Source organism: Talpa occidentalis, unplaced genomic scaffold (assembly GCF_014898055.3).
Source record: "Talpa occidentalis isolate TD23 unplaced genomic scaffold, MPIMG_talOcc4v2.1 talOcc4.8, whole genome shotgun sequence".
Classification (NCBI taxonomy): Eukaryota; Metazoa; Chordata; class Mammalia; order Eulipotyphla; family Talpidae; genus Talpa; species Talpa occidentalis.
This window is the reverse complement of record NW_023605194.1, coordinates 2,115,624-2,131,739: the sequence shown is the minus strand read 5'-3', so window position 1 is coordinate 2,131,739 and position 16,116 is coordinate 2,115,624. Positions and strand designations below refer to the sequence as shown.

General features: G+C 59.3%; 1 protein-coding gene across 2 annotated transcripts in view; it reads left to right on the top strand.

Annotated features, from left to right (window-relative positions):
- Positions 1-1,067: 1,067 nt before the first annotated feature.
- PTPRE (protein tyrosine phosphatase receptor type E) overlaps positions 1,068-16,116 on the top strand; it is a 99,972-nt gene continuing 84,923 nt past the window's right edge. For both annotated transcript variants that reach the window (XM_037497148.2, XM_037497147.2), the window contains exon 1: positions 1,068-1,088. The gene's annotated coding sequence lies outside the window, so the exon portion shown is untranslated. The remainder of the gene's footprint in view (positions 1,089-16,116) is intronic.

The following is a 16,116-nucleotide window of genomic DNA, read 5'->3' as shown; positions in this document are numbered from 1 at the left end:
GGGTCTCCCTTCTGTCCTTCCCATGGGGTCTCTGGACTCCGGAGCCTCCTTAGAGCGTAGAGGCTGCCTGGGAAGCAGCAGGCCCGGTGCGGCCTCCCGGCCTCTGCCCGCGTGAGGGCTGCCAGGTGCTGCCAGGTGCCCACCAGGCGGCAGAACACCCGCCAGCGGCCCCTGCGGCCCTTGCAGGGCAAATGGTTTTCAGGCTTTTCTGCCCCGGCCATTAGGCTTCCCTGCCCCGGGGCGCCTGCTGTTGTCAGGGTCTCGGGGCTGGGTTGTGTGTTCTGCGGGCCAGGCGGGTGCTGAGATGCAGGGGCCCCAAAGCCGAGGCAGGGGAGGGCAGGGGAGAGAAGCAGAGGCAGGGGAGGCGCAGGGGAGAGAAGGGCCGAGAAGCCCAGAGCGGACACCTGCTGGGGGCTTGGGGTCCTGCTGTCTGCCCGGCCCTGCCCGCCGTGCACCTGCTGCCACGCGCCCTGGAAAGCCCCACAAAAGCCCGAGAAAGCCCCGGGGGCTCCAGGACTCCAGGGCTCCCCTCTACTGTCTCCTGGGAGCCTCGGAACCTGCCCCGGGCCTTCCCACCCCCCCAGCCCTCGCTGCGGCGGTGCCCGGGCCTGCGCCGGGGGCTCGGGTGTCCCGGCGGGGGCGCGCGCCTGTGCCCGTCCCCCCTGCAGCCCCGCCCCGGAGCCCCCGCCCTGGGGTGCGGGGCGGGCGCGGGGCAGGGCCGGGCCGGGGCGCGGGGAGCCAGCCGGCCGGCCTGGGGGGGGGGGGCGCCCCGGTGCGCTCCCCGCGCCGGACACCAGGCGTCGCCCCGCGCCTCGCCGCGCCGCCCCCGCGCGGAGCCGGAGCCGGAGCCGGGCCCGGAGCCCGCGGAGCCGGAGCCGAGCCGAGCCGCGAGCGGAGCCGAGCCGGGCGGCGGGACCGGCCGCGGCGGCTGCGGCGGGGCGGGAGGCGGCGCCAGGCCCGGCCGAGCCCCCCGCGCCCCCGCGCGCGCCGGCGGACAGGGACAGGGCAGGCCCCCGGGCGCGAGCGGAGCGGGAGATGCGGAGCCGCCGCGGGGGCGCGACCGGCGCGGCAGGACCGGCGCCCCCGAGGTGAGCGCGGGCGGGCGGGCGGGCGGGCGCCCTCGGGTGGGGCGCGCCCCGGGGGGCGCCGGGAGGGCGGGGGGCTGGGCGGGCGGGACCGGCCGCTCCGGGCCGCCGGCGAACCGGGTCGGCCGCCGGGACCGCCGAGCCAGGCCCGCCGCCCGGCCTGGCCCGGCCCGAGGTGGCGACGCGGGCGGCGCGCGGGTCGCGGCTGCGGGAGCGCAGAGGCCGGGGGCGCCGGGGCGGGGGCTGCGCGCCCGGGAGACGGAGCCTTTTTGGAAAGTGCCTGGAGTTGCACCAACTCGGGGAGGGGGCGGCGCTCCGGGTGCGCCCCAGGAGCCGCCGCCGGGGCTCCCGGGGCGGGGAGGGGCGCGGGGTGCAGCGGGCTGGGATGCGGCCGGGCGGGCCGGGCCGGGCTCGCGAGCCCCGGGACTGGAGGTCGGAACCTGTCAGCCGGGCCAGAGGTCACTTAGCACCGTGCCAAGCTCCAAGCTCCGCTCCCGGCGCCCGGGAGGCTCCACAGCCCCGGAGCCCGCGCACTCCTGCCCACGGCTGCACTGGACCGCAGTCCCGGCTGGCAAGGCGGATCTTTCCAGAAAGGTGAAAGGGGTGCGCGTGCAGAGTGCGGTGTGGACGGTCTGGGCTTGGACCACTGCGTCCAGGTCCGCCCAGCAAGCTCGGGGCAAGAGGCGGGTGGCGCTGCGCTGCTGGTCGGGGTGCAGGAGGGCTGAGCAGGAAGAACCCTGATGGACGGCCACCACCCACAAGCCACTGCACGGGCGCCCCAATCCCAACCCGGGGTACCCCAAGGCCTTTGTTCCCCAGGAGCTGGGAATCTGCAGCATAAAGACCCATCCCCATTTAAACCGGGGGACCCGGGGAGCGGTGCTGACGGAAGGGAGGGCAGGCACCTCTCCACAGCCGGTGCACTGAGCCAAGGAGGGCTTGACGTGTTGGGGTGACGTGGCCAAGGCCAGCCCCTGAGCACCGCTCAGCCTGACGGCGTGCATGGGGCAGAGCCCCAGTGCAAGCAGGCTGGGGTCTGGGCTTTCTGAGCAGGGGCTCCAGGCTTTCAGGGGGCAGCGGTCCAGGTGGTGGCATGGAACAGATTCAAGAGGTCCAGGCTGTGCTCTCAATCAGGGGGTCCTGTTGCAGCACCCCAGCCCTTCCCAGATGTGGCTCTGCCTCTGGGAGCAACCTCGGGGCAGAGGTTTCTGGTCAGTGGTCTTACTGATGTCTGTGCACACACCCCCTCAAAAAACCAAAAACCTGGGACTTTCCATGTGTGCTCACAAGCTCAGGGCTTGGTGACTTGTCCCGCAGAAGGCAGCTCTCGGTGGTGTGGTGGAGACACCCGCGGATAGATCGCCGGTGGCCCCCAGGACCGAGTTCCTGTTGCTTGACTCCAGGCCACAGAGGCACGGAGTGGGGTGCTGACTGATGGCACGGCTGATGGACAGCCATGGCCACCGGCCCCGGCGGAGGTCGCCGCTCCCTTCTGTGCAGGGCCGCGGGCCACAGGGATGTGCGCCGGTGGCTGCTCCCTCCGAGGGGCTGTCCTGGGGCCTGTGGGCCAGGAATGATGCTCCCCCAATCCCCGGGGTCACAGCCTGTGCAAATCCAGCTGGAGCTTGGAGACACGAGAGGGCCCCCTGGGGCGCCACCGGCTCTGGGCCTGTGAGACCAGAGAGCCTGGGTGAGCCCCAGGAGGCAGGTTGGGGAGCAGTGAGGGAAGGGGGGTGGGAGAGCTCTCTCCTTCCTTCACTTGATGCCGCTTCCATCCCAGCTTCCATCCGCAGCCCAGAGGGCCTGCAGGCTTGGATGTGTCCTTGAGGGAGAGGCTGGCCCCTGAGCCTGAGCGTCTCACCAGGGGGAGCCTGGGTGTCAGGGGCACTCTCGTCCTTGGCCGGCTCCCTTCTGCCTGATGACGCCCCCGCCCTGCACCTCCTTCCCCTTCATCACGTGTTGGGCACCCCCACTTGTGCTTCCAGGGCTCCGGTCTGCACCGCCTCCAGTGTCGCAGGCTCCGGGCCCCACTTGGCCGCAGGGGTCTGTCTGTTTACCAAGGCCTGTGCTTCTGGCGCGCGACATGTGTCTGCATGTGGATCCGAGTCCGGATGTCAATCCTGGTTCTGGTGCCGCCTGAGTTCGCGGGTCAGGCCTCTGCGCTCCCTTCCCTGGAAGGGGCTGGTGTCACCTCCTGGCCCCAGCGGTGAGAGACAGATGCGTCGGGAGGCTGGCGCCCAGGAAATGGCGGACCCTGTTCCCCGAGCGTGTGCGGGCTCTGGGTGGCGGGGCCGCTGGCGTCACGTGGCCCACGGTGATGGGCGCCCGGTGGTGGCTGCGCGGAAGTGCCCAGCCGGTCAGTGTGGCGGCGTGCCTGCGTCGGCAGGTTTTGCATGTTGGTTTGATCGTGTCAGTTGGTGTGATTAAGTATTTTAATCTCAGACCATCACCACTCGCCTGCCCCGGGAACACCCCCCCTCACGAGTGCGCTCTCTCCGGGGGTGAAGTTGCCCGTGAGGCAGGGATGTGGCCTTTGATGCTATTACCCGAGGCTCGGGGACTGAATTAAGGGGGCTGTAGGGACAGGGTGCCCTTGAGCAAGCCCAGCACCAAGAGGCCGTGGGGCTGGAACTGGGCGTGGAGACCGGGGTCAGGAGAACAGCTCCCAGGCTCCCCCAGAAAAGCCTGCAAGCCAAGCATGGCCCATGGTGCCCTCAAAGCCAGAGAGAGCGGGTGACAGGAACTGTCCCCGTCTCTCTGCACCCCCCCACACCCTCTTCCTGGCTGCTCCAGGCACCACCCACAGCTCACCCAGGGGCCTGTCTCCCTCATCACTTGGGCCGCACCTGTCTCTGCTCTGGTGCTGGGCCTGCCTGGAGGAGGGAGACCCAGGGCAGGCTGTTTATTTTCACCCCATTTATTTGGAGGGTTAACTTTTCATTATTTTGTCCTTGCAGTTTCCAGAAGCAGAGGGTTTTAGAGCAGCTGCACACGTGGTGAAGAGGTTCCTTGAATCCTTGAATTTTACTAGAGTCCAGGTGCGCCGTGTGTGTGTGTGTGGGGGGGGGGGGGTCCTTCTGCCGGATGCAGGCTGGCAGAGCCCTGGTTGGGGATTACCCAGCCAGCTCCTCTTTCTTCTCTCCGTTTGCGTGCTGCTCCTCGGTGCCCCCGTCAGGCCCGCCCCGCCAGGTGCTGTGCCCGCGAGTTTTGATGTGGTTCTCAGCCTCTTTGAACTGAGCCCGGCTCAAGGCCAGCGCGGGGCCTCGTGTCTTACTCCGAACTACGCAGACTTCAAAGGCGCTGACTCAGCTTCTGAAATGAAAAAACTCTTAACAATATGTTTCAGAAAAACAAGTAAATACACCCTTTCATATCGATTCCCAGGGAAGGAGTCACTGAATAAATTTTTGCTCCGGCGCCCGGCAGCGCTGGCAGGACCCCTGGCCCGCGTGACCGATGGCTGCGGTGATTTAGCCGCTGCCAACCCACCGGGTCCTCTCCAATATTTAAGCTAAATACTCTGTTTTCAAATGCTTCTAGATACAGCCAGAGTGCATTTTCTCCCCGCCACTGCTCTTTCTATCCCTCTGGCCCCTGCTCCCTGCCTCCAAATAAATATTTTTAAAGGAAAGGAGATCCCTTTTGAAAATACGTTTTAAACACAACCAAGAATGTCCAGGGAGTATGGCCTGGCAAGGTGCAGTGCGTCAGATTGTCAAGACAGTGAGCAGGTCGCGTTTCTTCTAGAAACAAATACAAGCTCTGTCCGGCACAGGGGACAGCGGGGAGCATGCGCTGAAACCCTGAAGTGCTGTTGGTGGGGCCTGCTCAGTGGGTGAAAATGAAAACTTGCTGGACCCCAGGCCTCCTGCCCGCACCACTGAATCTGGCCCCCCGCAGGCATGTGGCTGCGCCTCTCTCTGGACATGGAGGGTGCTGGCTGGGGCGAGGCCGTGGAGGCAGGGACTTCGGGCGCCCCTAAGTGCGCTGGAGGAAGGATGGACCCACAGACCCCGGGGGCGCCTTGGAGGTGCCTTGGAGGCCGAGGAGGCTGCATGCGCGTGCTCAACCCTGGCTGTTCTCTCTGGCCACAGGAGCGAATCGCATCCATGGGGCCTTGTTCTCCGCAGACGGCGCCCAGCACGGGGCTCCAGGGCAGAGGGACGGGGCCAGAGGGAGCCTCAGGACACCGAGGCTCTGGGTGTCACCTGCCCTTCCCATGTGTGCCACCTCCGCCTGATGACACCCCCCCAACCCCACAGACAGCGGCGTGGGCCTGGACAGCGTCCTGTGGGAGAGTCTGGCCTCCCTGACCCCTGGGCGCTGGGGCTCACAGGCCTGGCTCTCACAAGGAGTCTCGGGCAGCCTCTCGCACCCGGCCGAGCCCTGGGCCGAGCCCTGTCACCTGCTTTGTCCCCCAGGCAAGTCACTTAATTTCCGTTCTGTACATGCAGACGTAATTTCTGGTCATTAATGTCCTCAGCTCTCTTTGGACATATCCAGCTGAACATTAGTCACCGATTTCTGCACCAGGGAGCTCGCTAAGTCCATTTTTCTTTTCAGCCACGAGTTTCGAGTGTCCGGTCACGGAGCTGCTTGATTGCGGTGTGTTATCCGAAGTGACCTTGGTGCTCAGTCTTTTTATCTTGTCTCTCTCTAAAAGGACGGGGTGTCTTCTGGGCTGAGTCGCTGCCGTGAGTCTCTCACAGGACAGCCAGGCAGAGTTCAGCTCTGGCCAGACCTGGCCCTGACCCCTGCCAGCACACCCAGTGCCCTCAGAGGATGGGGCACACGTGGGGGCTGAGCCCAGCAACGGGAAGCTCTGGTTCTAGCACATTCCTCCTGAGACCCCAAGAGCCCTGGCCTTGCTTTCTTGTCCAGTTCAAAAGGGCCAGCTTCAAAAGTGGCACCAACATTCATGATCTGCCCCCACCCGTCTCCCTCCAGCTTGTCCGGTCGTGTCATGTCTGAAGTGTGGCCTGGTGGGGGTCAGCCTTCGAGAAGGACAGTGCCCCTGATGGGCGCGCGCTGGTGTGGGCCCCTCGCTGGGGGGCGGGGCTGGGGGTGAAGGGGACCAGGAGGCAGGAGGCCAGCTCCTCTCATGTCCCGTGTTTGCCAGCCCTCCGGCTCCGAACCCTTCTGCACTGACCAGACGCGACAGCTCACGCTCTTGGGCTGAACTGACCTAAGGGAGGAAGGCTGGGTCCTGGACGCGAGAGAGGCCATCCTGTGGCGAGAGAGGGAATCCTCCCGGCGGAAAGCTCTGACCTTCTGCAGTGGTGTATTCACTCGAGAGGCTGGTATTCAGCGCAGAACCCTTCCTGCAGGTGTCCACTCCTGGCCTTTCCTACCTTCAGCACGCTGGCCCTCTGCTCTGCGTGTCAAAGAGGAAACGAGAAAATGAGAGAGACAGAGACAGAGACAGAGACTGAGAGAGACACGCCTCTGGAATACGGGACCTCTGGCTCGCGCCGGTCACCTGCGAGGCCCCAGCTGTCCCTTCCACCCCGAGTGGGACCCCGGCTCCTGGGGGTGGCCCCGGGAACTCAGGCCTGGGTGGCAGAAGGTGGCTTAGGTCAGGGCACGAGCGAGCGTGACTCAAAGCCCGAGTCGAGTCTCTGAAGCAGAAACTCACAATGACTGGCGCCAAATAAGTATGAATTTTAAAAAGTCAGAATGTCTGCATCTTTGTTTTATCGCTAAGGATTTACTGTAGCTCACCCCGGGCTCCTGCTTCGGTGACTTGAAACCATGGCAGTGTTTTTCTGAATAGAAGAAAATATTTTAGCTTCTTAAAGATGCACAATAACCCCCGTCCAATCTTAGAGGAGCTGGCTGATCAGAAAGGAGCTTCGTTGACAGCCATGTCACGCCAGGTCATCTCAGAACTGCCTGTCACCAGTAAGACTGTTCCTTGGAATTCGTGCTTTTTGTCAACAGAAGGTTGCTCTGGCCGAGTGTGGGTGGCCTCGGTTTCATAGGCCGTTGAATGAGTCGGCACTGGACAGGAGACACTGAGTTGGCCGTACCCCCTTCCTGCTCCCTCCCCCGCCCCCCCCCCAGGCACCTGCTCTACCTCTCGGGCAGCCAGCGATCGGCCATTCGAGAAGCTGCTCTCTGCCAGGGCCGCGATGTCTGCTCCGGCCAGTCACCTGCGGGAGGGGGTCAGTCTGCCCGTTTAAATTCCTTTAAGCAAGTCCTGACTTTGGGCCAATGCAATGTAAAGTGCAAGTGCCAGAAATTTGATAATCTTGCACGGCCTTGTGCCAAGCCAGGCCTATTCTTAGCCGGCCAGCATTATTCTTTCAAAGGATAGTTCTTGGACAAAATGTGGAGAGTATTTTAGTCTGGAAGATCATTTAGAAGGGACACTGGGGAATGTTAAGCTCTGACTGAGCACCGGTGGTGTGCCCACGCTGGAGTTGGCGCTGCAGTTACAAAGAAATCAAGACACTTGTCCTGGGGGGGAGCTATGGGGGAGGGGGAGGCCGGGCACACAGGGTGCTCGCTGGGTGCAGCAGTGGGATGGAGCTGCTGAGATTGGGTGGGGTCGGCGGGGGGACTGGCAGGACTTCACCCAATAGAGCATGTTGTTTTGGGGGGATGTTTCCTTGGCAGCCAGTGGGGCTGGGACATTCCAGGGGGGCTTCCGTGAGCTTCTGCAGCAGCGAGGGGTTGCCTGGGTTCGGGCACAGCAGGTGCGTGAGTGAGCTGGTTCGTGGGGCCGAGTGGAGAGATCGGCCGGGCGAGGAGCGAGAGCTCGGGGTCCTCAGCACTCCTGGAGTCTGGATCCGCCTGCGGGACCAGCAGTTCCTGCTCCCCGCCAGCCCCTCGTCCCCTTGGGCCCTCGCTCCCTGCCCCTCTGTCTCAGCCCCCGGAGCCGCGTTTCTCCTGTGAGTGCGCTGGCTGCTCTCATCCTGCTTTCTCATGGGCTGTGCCGCCTCGGGTTTCCTCTGACACATGGAAATAGCCAACGTTTGTCCTCAGTGTCCTTTCTGACTTGCTTTCCTGCGCACAATTCCCTCAGCTCCTTCTGTTTTGTTGTAAGTGGCAGCATTTTGTGTGTGACAGCCGCGTTCCAGGGTGCGGACCTGCCCCTCTCTTCCGCGCAGCCCTCCTCCGCCCTGGGCGTCGAGGCCACGTGCCCCAGCGGTTGTCACAGCACCCCAGTAACACCGGGGAGCGCAGGCTTGTTTGAGCTGATGGTTTCATGTCCTTGGGATCGATGCCCCAGGTGGGGAGGGGTGTCTGAGCTGTGTGTGTTTCTACTTCCAGTTTTTAAAGATGATTCTAGATCGTTTTCCAAAATGACTGCTTGATCTGGGTTCGCCTTCCCAGCAGCGGTGAGCACGCCCCGCTTCCTCCTCGTCCTCTCGAGCGCCACGGGGGTCTCCTTAGCGTGTGCCGTTCCCGCGGCCGTGAGGTGCATCTCACTGTGGTGGGGAACGTTTTCCCTGTATCCGTTGGCCTCTGCTCCTCTTCTTTGGAGAAGCGTCTGCTCGCGTCGGCTGCCCGTGCGGTGGCGGCCGTGTGTGGACAGCAGTTGCTGACGGCGTGAGGTCACAGCTGCCTCTGGCCTCTGGGAACACCTGCGCGCAGATTCAGTGTCCGGCGCGACCCACCTGGTGAGGGGTGAGGGATGCCACCTGCACCTCCCCAGGCAGGTTTAGGAGATGACGATGATGAGCCCCTGTTCTGGGTTTGAGGTGCATTTGGGGTCACCCAGGAATCCCCAGGATAGACGGTTCGCGCCACAAAGGCGGGGGCCAAGGCTTTTCCTCTTGAAACCGATGAGCCTGCGCTTCCCTGTGCGTCCTTTCTTTGTTAAAAATCTGATCACGCTGTGCACTCGGGGGGTCGGGACACACTCCCTAATAACCCGGAGGACTCGCCTGCGTGGTGGAGGCCGTGCTCTGCCGTGGGCTGGGGTCTCTGACCAGCACAGCCTGGCTGCCTGGAGCCGCCTGCCTGCCTGGCACCTGGAGACTGGCCTGAAGACCTCCCTCTAGCTCGGGCCCCACCCTGAAGTGACCTTTTCAAGCGGGGACAATCCATAGGGAGCAGCGGCGGCCGGCAACCGTAGGAGGCGAGCACCGGGGTGAGGAGGAGGCCGAGGACGGTGCGGTCACTCGCGCAAACCAAGGCTGCGGGGCGGCCGGTGCTGCTGGCCAAGCCCAGCCCGTGCGTCCTGGAAGCCAGCTGGCGCCGGGCAGAGGGAGGCAGGATGCCCGGGAGGGCTTCCACCCAAGAGCCGGCTCTCCCGAGTGTGTTCGCTGATTTCTCAGCTCGCTTTAAGAGCCTTTCCTGGGGGTTCAGGGACCCGGCGGCCGGGAGGCCCAGGGCCCGTGTTCCGTTTGGGGTGGGGGAGCTCGACACGGCCCCTTGGGCTGGAACGCATCCCCAGAGCCACGTGGGCAGAGTTCCCAGTTGCATTAAAAATCCACTCGCTCCTTCTGTTAAAAAACTGAGCGCTGGCCCGAGACTGGGCTCAGCTCGACCGCACATCTGCGCCCGGGCACCGGCCCAGGCACACGCCACCCTCGCGTCCCGTTCCCAGGAAACGCTTCCCTCCTGCCTGGTGATGTGCTCGACCGTGCGCGTCTTGGCCAGAGAGGAGGTTTCTGTGCGTGTGCTTCAGTTTACTGGGCGCCGACGCCCGTCCAGAGACACTTTGCTCCCGGCGTGGGCTCTGTGGGCATCTTGGGGACCATGTGATCCTCCTGCTGAGTCGGGGCTGCTGCCCGCTGCCACCGCGGGCTGAGACTCACTGGTCACTCGGTGGCCGGAGCCTGGCACGGCCCCTTCCTCCACCCTCGCTGCGCCCGCTGCCCAGCCAGGCCCGCCCTCCCGCCCTCCCGCCGGCAGCTGGGCACTGCTGGCGCCCAGGCCTCAGGCAGAGGAGCCCGTCGCCTGCTGCGGCCACCAGAGAGCTCCGCGCATCTGTCTGGGTGGAAGTGCAGGGCCCTGAGGCCAGGGGTGTCACCTCTCGCCGTGCCCCCTCCTCCGCAATGGGGGCAGCCACGGGGAGGCTTCTGCAGAGAGGGAGATGCAGACGGCTAGGCAGTGGAAGGGGGTCTGGCATGGGGGCCAGGGCCGGGGGAGGCAGGGCAGGTCCACTCGGGCCGGGCGGCAGCCATGGGGACCCCGCCTCTGCCTGGGAACATGTGTCCAGGGGAGGGCCTGGGCCCCAGCTCAGGGCTGGGAGGCAGTGGAGGGTTCTGGGGAAGGGAGGTGCCACTGGCAGGAGATCTGACAGGGGAGGGTCTGGGGGTGCAGAGCTGGGGCCACGGGGTTCCCTGTGCTGCCCTCCTGGGGCACGGTGACTGCCCCCTGAGATCCTGGAGCTCCCCTGCATGCCGCAAGGTCGGGGAGCAGCACTTACTACCCACCCCCCAGGAAATGCCGGTGTGGCCTGCTGGAGAATGTTGGGGGCTTTTTCAGGGCCCGGGAATGAGATCTGGGCTTTCCCCTGTGGGGGAGCCTGGAGTGGTGGGGGGGGCGGTGTGGCAGCCGACTCGGTGTTGATGCTGGACGGTGCTGGACAGTGCTGGACGGTACTGGATGTACCAGCTCTCAGGAAGGGGATGAGGCCATCGGGAGGTGCTGGGCTCGGGTGCCGTAGCCACGGGCCACCCCTTCCTAGCCAGCCCAGGCCTCTGAGCCCTTTCAGAGCCTGCTCTGGCCCCTGGCGCCCAAGCGAAGCCCGTGGGAGGGCTGTCCGCACGCTGTGCTGGCGACTTGATGAGGCCACTTAAGAGGGGTGAGTTTTCAAACACTAGGGAGGACAAGGTGATGGTTTCAGGCTTCCGTGGGCTGGGGGTCACCCCGGCTGCCAGCAACCCCCTGGTCCTCACGCGTGTGTGGGCCGGCTGACAGGTTTCAGCGCCAGACCCACTGTGTGCGGAGGCTGCAGCGTGGACATCGGGCAGCTGTGTCCTTTGGGGGCCCAATTTCCACTTGGGCATTTGTGGCTGAGCCGACGGCCCCGGAGCCACAGCTGCTGCGTGTGATGAGCTCGCGTCTGGGCGCTTGGCCAGGTGTCCCCGGAGACCCCCCTTGGGAGCCGTGCTCAGTGACTGTCCCCGCGTGTGCGTGGAGGATGGACTGTGAGACCCTGGGCTTGGCCCAGCCTTTCCCCCCTCACCTTCCCCATCTCTTGTGCTCCCCAGCCTCAGCTTCACCAAAAGGCCTTCTGCCTCCAGCCCCAGACCCCACTGGGCCCACCTCCCGCAGGCGTCGCGGAGGCAGGGACCCAGGAGCGGGGGCATGGGGTTCCGACCCCAGACACCAGCCCCCGTAGGGGCGATGGCCCTGTCAGCAGCCATGGCCGCCCCCTGGGCTGGCAGCTTGCCCGCCTGCACACTGCCCAGGCCGAGGCCTTGCGCGCAGGCCCCGCCCCTCAGCGAGGCTGGCGTGCCATTCTTCTGAGATGAGTAATAGCTCAGCCACTCCAAGAAACATCCAGTGTTTTCTCCCTGTCGTGGCCCCAGGGCGCAGAGATGATCCATCCGCCTTGTCACATGAGGAGGCCCAGGGCACAGGCTTCCGGAGCCAGTGCTGCCCAAGACCAGGGCGGGGGCGTCAGCGCTGCCAGCCAGGGAGGAAGCCAGTCTGGAGAGCCTTGATTCGCTCCTGACCTGAAAATCATGTCTCCATGGAGAGTTTCTGCTTCAGAGACATCCCATTACGACACCCCACGTTGGAGACGCGGCCCTTCTTGAACGCAATGTCCCAGCCACACACTGAGGCCCCTTCCTCCTAGCTTTGGCTCTCTGGCAGGATGGGGACGGATCTGGTGTCGGGGTAACCGTCGGAAGGGGTGCCTGCCTCCTGCTCTGCTGTCCCCCAGCCTGATTTCCAGTTGGTGGAAGCTCAGCTCTTGAACCAGCAGATCTGAGTGAAAATGGGGTGACTGCTGGGCTGTCTTGGCTGCCCAGAGGGTGACTTCCATGCAGGAGGCTTAAGCTGATGAGTGCAAGGTGCATTCGGGTGGAAACTTCAACGTGTGTCAAGGTGTGTAAAAACTGTATTAGCCGGTGTGAGGTGCAGGAGGTCTCAGGGAAACAGTGTCTGAGTCAATCTAAGGAAAACGAACTTCCCTGTTTTTGCAGCACTTCTCAGGCGTCTCCATCCCGGGGAACGGACCTCGTGGTGGACGGTTTATAGTCTGCCCATGGAGGGAACACTGACTTACACCCCTGTGTGTGTCTCGGGGTACAGGCACCCCTCTGCAAATGTGTGTTACCACCGACAGCCCCACCGCCAAAGCTCAGTAACCCCCACATCGTCCACTGGCCTGGCCCCTTGGCTCCTCACCCCCCACCTTCCCTCTTTGGTACCCTCAGTTCTAGGTTAGTTTTGGTTTAGTTTGACCTGCTGCTTTATTTTGCTCTTTATATTCTGAAACACCGGAGTGAAATCCTCTGGCATTTGTTTTTCTTCTTCTGACTTCTTGTGTTTAGCTTAATCATTTCAAATCCCATCCATGTTGTTGAAAATGGTAAGATTTTATCTTTTTTTTTTTTTTTAATAAATACAGGCAAGCCTGAAGAACCCTCACAGGCAGTCTGTCAGTCTTTTATTTATTTATTTATTGATATTTATTTATTTATTTATTTATTTATTTATTTATGCAAGCACTGGGTACAGTCAGAAGCACGGGAGGGTGAGAGAATTCACCAGAGCCAGAGCGGGGAGCAGAGCAGGCAGAAGGACCGAAGGACACTGCTGAGGGGAGCAGCGGGCGGCAGGAGAGGTCTGCGCGCCATGTGGGACCCTCCTCCGGTGGCCGGGGAGCAGCTGGGGATCGAACCGGCGCTGCAGAGGCCACGCGCAGCTTCGCAACCCAGCGCTCAACTGCTGCGCCACCGGGGAGGCCCAAGATTTTATCTTTTTAATAGCTGAGTCGTATTCCATTGTGCCCCTCTTAGCCCACCCATCTGTTGAGGGGCGCTCAGGTTGTTTCATAACTTGCCTATTGTAAATAGTGCTGCGGTGAACACAGGAGTACAGATGCCCCTTCAGGTTAAGATTTCAGTATGCTCGATCGATACCTGGGAGAGGGATTACTGGATCATACGGCAGCTCTTGGCACTTTGCTAAGAATCCCATATATTGGCCCTATATTGCTTTTGGAGAGATGGCCATTTTAGCAAAGTTAAATTCTTCCTGTCTTGGCTCATGGCATAACTTTCATTTCCTTAAGTTTTCTTTTAACGCTCTTTTAGCTTTTCTTGTCTAGATCTTTATCTCCTTTTAAGTTAATTCTTAAGCACTTAGCTTTTCTGGGTGCTGTTGTCAGTGGGACTGTGTACTTGACTCCTAGTTCATCATTGCGTGTAGGACATATGGTTTTATTATTTCTAATAGTTTCTCAGTGGAGTCGTTGAGATTTGTTTGTTTGCAAGTAGCGACTTTTACATTTTTTCCACCTCGGATTCCTATTACTCCTCTCTTTTGCGTAATTGCTCTAGCGAGGATTGCCAATATTATGTTGAAGACTCGTCGTGGCAGTGAGTGTCCTTGTTGGTGCCTGACCTGAGAGATCGTTCGCTGTTTCGCCACTGAGTATGATGTCAGCTGTGGGTTTGTCGTACATGGCCTTTATTATGTTGAGTTTATTCCTTCTAGACCCATTTTACTGTTTTTTTAAAAATATAAATGGATGTTGGGTTGTGTCAGATGCTTCCTCTGCATCTGTCAGTATGGTCATATGATTTGTAAATTTCCTCTTGTTGATGTGGTGAATTACATTGATTTGTGCAGGTTGAACCATCCTGACACCCCTGGAATAAGTCCCACGTTGTTGTAGATGATCCTTTTAATGTATTATTGGATTCGCTTGGGGAGGCTGCATGATTCTGAGGATCTGTCCATTTCTTCTAGATTTTCCAAGTTTGGGGCATAAAGATGTTCATCCTGGTCTCTTATGTTCCTTTGTATTTCTGTGATGTTGTAACTTTTTTTCTTTCATTTATATCTTTCTCCCCTTTTTGTCTTAGTGAGCTAGCTAGAGGTTTGTCCATTTTGTATATCTTTTCAAAGAACCAGCTCTTGTTTTCCTTAAATTTTTGGACTACTTGATTTCTATTCTGTTTATATCCGCACTGATTTTTGGGATTTCCTTCCTTCCACTTACTTTTGGTTTCATTTTTTCTTCTTTTTCTGGTTCCTTAAGGTGTAGGCTAGATTGTTTATTTGAGATCCTTCTTGTTTCTTGATACGGGTTTGTATTGCTATATACGTCCTGCCTAGTACCACTTTTGCTGCACCCCATAGGTGCTGACAGCTGGTGTCCTCATTTTCAGTTCTTTAAGGAATTTTTAAATTTCTTCTTTGATTTCCTCATTAACCCAGTAGTTATTCAGTATTGTATTGTTTAGTCCTCTTGGATTTGAGGTTTTCCCCTCTCCATTTTTGTGGTTGATTTCTAATGTGTTGCCATTGTAATCAGAGAAGATACTTGATATGATTTCAATATTTTTAAATTTATTGACAATTGGTTTTTGACCCAAAGTGTTTTCCTTCCTCAAGAATGTTCCATGTGCCCTTGAGAAGAACATGTACTCAGCCTTTTAGTGGTCGAGTACCCTATAAATGTCTTTTAAGTCCAGTTGTCCTAATTTTTCATTTAATAATGTTGCTTCCTTGTTTTTCTGTCAGGTTACTCTCCCCATCGATGTAAGTGGGATGTTGAGTTTCTTACTACTAGTGCGTAGCTGTCGATAGTTCTTTGTAAGTCTGTTAACACTTGCTTTGCGTATTTTATTGTTCCTTCATTTGGTGCAATTTTTCAGTGAGTATTAATGTCTTCTTGGTGTATTTATCTGTTAATCATTATATTATGTCCACCCCCATCTCTTTCACTGGCTTTAGCTGGAAGTCTGTTTTATCTGATGCAAGTATGGCTGTCCCTGCCTTTTTCAGAGTACCATTTGCTTGTAGGACTGTTTGTCAACTTTTTATTTTGAGCCTCTGTTTACTTTTGAAACCCAGATGGGCCTACTAAAGTCGGCAGGAAGTTGGGTTTTGGTTGATGATCCAATCAGTCACTCTGTGCCTTTGATATTTAGGAAAACTATGCATCGATAAGTATTTATTGCCATTTTGTTATTTATTTTCTTGTTGTTTTTGCAGTTTGTCTCTGGAGAACAAACTCTTAGGTGTTTATTTCTTTAATAAAGAAGGAGCATGTTTCCTGCGTGAGGCGTTACGGAGTCACAGGCCTGGCTGATTGTCAGGAAGAACTAGAGAGAGGGAGTGAGATGTTTTTAAGATGCCACATCAGACAGATGTGTGATTGTCAGCAGGATTTCAACATCAACCTATGGTTGGTAGATCCTCCCCTCTGACCGCCATACCTCCCTGTATACTCGGAATATTTAATGACCCAAGCAATAAAAACTGCAAGATTCACAGGACAATCTGGGTAAATATTCAGTGGGAAAAAGTAGCATGGGCCCACACGTAGCACTTTTGTCTTTGCTGAAAGTTCTTCATAATGTTTAAATTTTAAGTGTAGAGGTTATGAAGCATTGATATGACAGTTGCTGAACTTGCTAGAAAGTCGTTATGATAATAATAAGGAAAGCAAGAACACTCTGACGTTGATGCCATCTCGGTTCTAAGCAGGCATTTGCAGGGGCTCCTGGGATACTTGGAGGTGCACATAGGCCGGCTCGCGTGAACTGTGCTAATACCGTCTTCAGCACACACCTCTTCTGGAAGCTCTAAAGCAGAGTGGCACCTGTGTCCCAGCACACCTGTCTGAAATCAGCACACTTGATGGCTTGACTGGGACTGGACAATCTGTTTTCACGGCTGCAAGCTGTGGGCGAGAGCCTGGTCCTTCCCACGTGAACCCAGCCACGGGACTGCTTGAGCTTGAGCATTGCCATGGCCTGGAGGCTGGCCTTCCCCAGAAAGAGTGACCCCAGAGAAAGCAAGGGAGAGCTGTAGCATGTTTCAGGACCATAAGCCATGCCGTCCTTTCTGTGACAGCCTGAGGGTCACATGGTTTAGCCCTTCTCAT